Below are 4,876 nucleotides of genomic sequence, written 5' to 3'. Positions count from 1 at the left end.
GTTTAACTAGTGTGGCTCGGGCATTTCATCGAACACTTCATATGTATAGGAGGTGAGCTAGAGCACCACAAAGCCCTCCTCTCGTCGGCCAGAGAAAAACAGAGCACTTGAGTGTTCTGCTCGCGGGCGAGGGGTATATATAGGCACCTCATTGGTCCCGGTTCGTGGCATGAACCGGGACTAAAGGGAAGCCTATGGTCCCGGTTCAAGCCACCAACCGGGACCAATGATGATGGGGCAGGAGCGAGACCCATTGGTCCCGGTTCGTCCCACCAACCGGGACCAAAGGGGCCAGACGAACCGGAACCAATGCCCCCACGAGGCCCGGCAGGCCCCTGGCCTCACGAACCGGGACCAATGCCCCCATGGGTCCTGGTTCTGAACTGAACCAGGACTAATGAGCTGATCCGGCCTGAACCAAATCTCTCTTTTCTACTAGTGATGCTCTAGACGTGCCCAGTATGAAACCATCAGTGCTCTCACTTTTTCGACAAAATCTGGGCATACATACGATCACGGTGGAGAGCGATTCCATGGTGATTGTGAATGCAATTCATCACCCGTCGGAGTACAGGGCCTCAGGGGCGGTGATCATCGACAACTGCAGGGAACTCTTAAGTTCTTTTCGCATGACGGCAATGCGTCACTGTAATCGAGAAGCTAATGTTGCCGCACATAAGCTTGCTCGGTCTTGTTCTTGTTCTAGATTCTAAATTGGAGGAGGAGTGGCGTGATCCGCCGGCATTCCTAATCCCTACTCTTGTAAAGGACATGATTATTATGGAATAAAAGTCGCCTTGATCTTAAAAAGAAAAGAAAAGAAAAGAAGAGGTGGGTGAATCGGGAGGAGTAGCATTGTAGCCGTGTAGGTGGAGACACTAACTACGGTCGGCACGGGACCAAAGTGTAGGTGAAGTGCGTGGTGGCAAGATTTTTGCCAAATTTTGCCCGCTTTCAAACATTTATTTTATTACAGAAATGCCCGCTGTCAAACATGTCTGGTTCAATCAGTCGCTCACGTACAGTGTAGGAGCACTTTGTGCGGGTGACATTGCTGATCACGCCTACCAACTTTACTTCACGTGCCGTAGGGCGTAGGCCGAGCTCACGCAGCTTCCCCGCCGCGAGCCCGAGCCTGCCACCGGCGGTCCACGTCCGACAAGAACGAAGCCAGCGCCGCGCGCGACGACCCGCCGTCGCTCGCTCCAGGCCGCGGCCGCGCCCTCCTGGTGCTGCGCCGCGCGCGCCCTGAGCTGCCCGCCCTCCTCGGACTCCATGACCAGCCGCACCTTGCGCTCCACCTCGGCGGCCTCCACCAGCCCCCGCTGCCACCCGACCATCTCCGCGGCGAGCCCCATCCCCCCCACCACCAGCAGCTTGTTCATCTTCTGCTCCGTGTGGAGCGGCCAGCACAGCATCGGCACGCCCGCCGCCACGCCCTCCAGCACCGAGTTCCACCCGCAGTGCGTCACGAACGCGCCGGTGGCCCCGTGGCGGAGCACCTCGGCCTGCGGCGCCCACTGCTTGAGGACGAGGCCGTGGCCGCCGGTGCGCTCCAGGAACCCGTCCGGCAGGAGAGCGTCGAGGTCCGGGTCGCCGCCGTGGGGTGCTCGCACGACCCACAGGAACCGGTGGCCGGACTTCTCCAGGCCGGCGGCGATCTCCTTGAGCTGCTCCGCCGAGTGGTTCGCTGCGCCCGTGCTCCCGAAGCAGAGGAACACCACGCTGCGGTCCGGCTGCGCGTCTAGCCAGGCGAGACACTCGTGCCGCTCGTCCGCCTCGCTCTCGATGCCGCCGAGGAATGGCCCCAGCCCGACGCAGTACACCGGAGGCATGACCCGGCCGGCGGGGAGGCACCGAGGGTCCCTCAGAGCGGCCACCGCGCGAGCCTCCAACGACTCGACCGTGTTCACCAGGATGCCATCGGTGTCCGGGATCCGGGACAGCCCGGCCATCGTCGTCTTGTACGTGTCGCTCTCCGGGTCCTCGAGCACCTCGGCGAACAGGTGCGAAGCCGGAACCGGCGGAAGGCCAAGGAACTCGACAGGGGCGTCGCCCAGCTCCTTGAAGCTTCTCCGGCCGCCCTCCCCGAGGACATAAGGAAGCTGCGCGAAGGCGGCGAGGGAGGCGGCGCCGGAGGTGAACATGACGTACCCGGGGATGCCGAGCCTCTTGGTGACCTCCAGCGTATCGGCCGACACTGACAGCGAGTCGACGACCACGGCGTGGACGCGCGTGGAGGAGCAGAGGAAGTCGTGGAGGCGGTCGTTGTAGCGGCGCAAGAGGTGGAAGTAGCTGAGGAGGAACTGCGCGCCGGGGGCTAGCCTGGGCGGGTCCTCCACAGGCGGGAGCGTGGGAAGCGGACGGACGGCATGGCGGCGGCGACGCGGCCGACGGCGGCCGCGAACGCTGCGTCCCCCGTGACGGCGGGGTCGATGGTCAGCGCGACGGAGACGGCGTAGCCGTGCTCGAGGAGCGAGCCGGCGAGCCGCATCATGGGGACGAAGTGGCTCACGGCGAGGCCGGGGTACAGAACCACCGTCTTCTCCATCTGCGTCGGAGTTGGACTATCTTTGGCGCGGGGAGAGGAGGATGGACCTGTGAAGCTCTGTTTGGAAGCCTTCATCCTTCCTGCTTGTAGGTTGGCGTTGATCTATCGGGAAATACGCAATGGTTCCCGGGGACATCTGTCCCCGGAATCTCACCGCTCATCCGGCCATGCCTATTAGTATTTGACCTCGTCAACTTTTGTATTTCCACTTTACCTGTACCAGCAGTTCAAGTATAGGATTCGTTCCGACCTGTGCCGACGCTGGGCGACTCGCATTTAAGCACCGACTCACTCCCCAACCATATCTGTACTGTCCACTCTGCACGTCAGAAGGCTGCTGTACACAAACATCTTTTAAGGCGTGAGCCACTGTGTACTTATTTACTTAACTAGATTTATTACTCGCTGACTTGCTGATAAGCTGTTTGATCCATTTTTTAAGCAGTACTCAAACCGCCTCCTAATGCTGCACGGGTTCGCATTTAAGCAGCTAATCTGTCCAGACAATTTTATAACGTTAGTGATAATCGGATAGATTACTCGGTGGGTACATATGATTTCTGTACACATGTGCTACTGCTCATGACAACTGGACAGACAGCTACCCCTCTAGATCCATCTTCCTCGCCTCACCCTCTCAGCAGTCACCAACCTAGCAGAACAAAACAGAGCCTCAATCCGTAGCAGCACCGCGCCCAACTGTTCATCTTAGAACCCTAGATCCATCGATCTCTCCCCACCCGCTCTATCCCTCTTCTCGCCGCCGCAATTTGTCTCCATCTGACGCGTTCTTCACCAGCTCGCCCTCTCCTGCAACGGGCCGTCCGCTGGTCAGGTCAGATCCCAATCTCCATTATTCCCCTCCCTTCTCCCTTCCTTCTTTCTGCATCTCCCCCTCTCTCACCGGCTGGCTTCTTGTTTTTGTGCTCTGTTTTGTCCACCCTCACAGCACCCTTCATGGAGCCGGATGAAGAAGGGGATCACCCCGGCCTCGACCTTTCATCCCTTGACCCCGCTTCCCCGACCCCAAGTTCCAGGACTTCACTTCAAAAAGTTTGTTCAATTATATCTACATTCAACGATTTTAAACGCAGACTAGTAGTTGAAATTGGTTTTGGTGGCATGTTGTGACTGCCCGCTATATCTAAGCTCAATTTAAAACTTAGCACATGGCTCATGAGCATGGTAGATGGGCCAAACAGATGCATCAGACTATCTCATGAAAGATCTATTAGGTTCTGGCCAGGTGATATTCACAAAGTGTTCGGTATCCCATGTGGCAGGCTAGACATACACAGCCTTGAATATCAACAAGGAGAAAGTTCAGTTCAGTTTTTTAGATCTATGTTGGGTATGCCTGACATATGCCCGACTTCTCTCTAGGCCAGGTATTATTCTGTACTAATTTGCTAATACATTCATTTCAAGCCGATGAAAATTTACTACACTGCACTAATCCCCTATTTTTTTTAGATCCGTCACCATTCTCAAATATGCTACATGCGCTCCGTTTGGGACTCAAAGATAGATGCAAATACGTCTTCATCAAAGAAACCAGTTATTCCTTCACAAAAAGCGAGTGTTACAGACAGCCCTCAACCTCTTTCTGCTGGCCCATCTTCATTCTTGACTAACATCCCAACGCCTTCGGAATTCACCACCATCCTCAAGTCTAACTACCCACAATTGGTAAGCATATAGCACTGTGTATCAAACCATTTTGCACCACCACAACTAATTCACCACCATTTATTTTTATTTACAGGCACATTCCGAGCTGGGCATACTCCTCAATCAGCACAATGCTGTTTACTTTAAAGCCTGCAATGAATTGAAGCGTTCCGTTCATGAAGAGAACACTCGATTTCTTCATAGCGTTCTATCCACCTTAGGTAAAAGTTGTATCTGTTGCATGCTCCGTGGTACAACATGCATTGCACAAGAACTGCAGCCGCCTGAAACCCCTCTTATATCGAATTTGTACCGGCATTCCAAGCAACACTCTAAGTCTAAAGGTAACTATTATACTACATAACTGTACTGAACCCAAGTTAACCATGTAATCACATCTCCTTTCCATGTCAGGTGCCACCTCCGCAGCACCAAACGATAAACATAAGGCTGCCACTTCGTCTCACACTATCAATGAGGTCACACCCTCACACAAGAAAAGCAGGATAAACTGTAAGTCACTAATACTTCTTTGTCACCCAGTGGTATGCATTGATTCACCTCTTTTTCCTTTGTTAATTTAACCTGCCCTCCCCATGCATTTCTTCTAGCCTATGACGCCAATGACTATGTTACTCCCAAGAACTCTAAATT

General features: G+C 54.7%; 1 pseudogene; it reads right to left on the bottom strand.

Annotated features, from left to right (window-relative positions):
- Positions 1 to 942: 942 nt before the first annotated feature.
- On the bottom strand, positions 943 to 2,936 carry LOC125525688 (annotated as a pseudogene).
- Between the last annotated feature and the right edge of the window lie 1,940 nt (positions 2,937 to 4,876).

Source organism: Triticum urartu, chromosome 1 (genome assembly GCF_003073215.2).
Source record: "Triticum urartu cultivar G1812 chromosome 1, Tu2.1, whole genome shotgun sequence".
Lineage (NCBI taxonomy): Eukaryota > Viridiplantae > Streptophyta > Magnoliopsida > Poales > Poaceae > Triticum > Triticum urartu.
The sequence above is the reverse complement of the archived record's forward strand: the minus strand, read 5'-3'. Positions and strand labels throughout refer to the sequence as shown.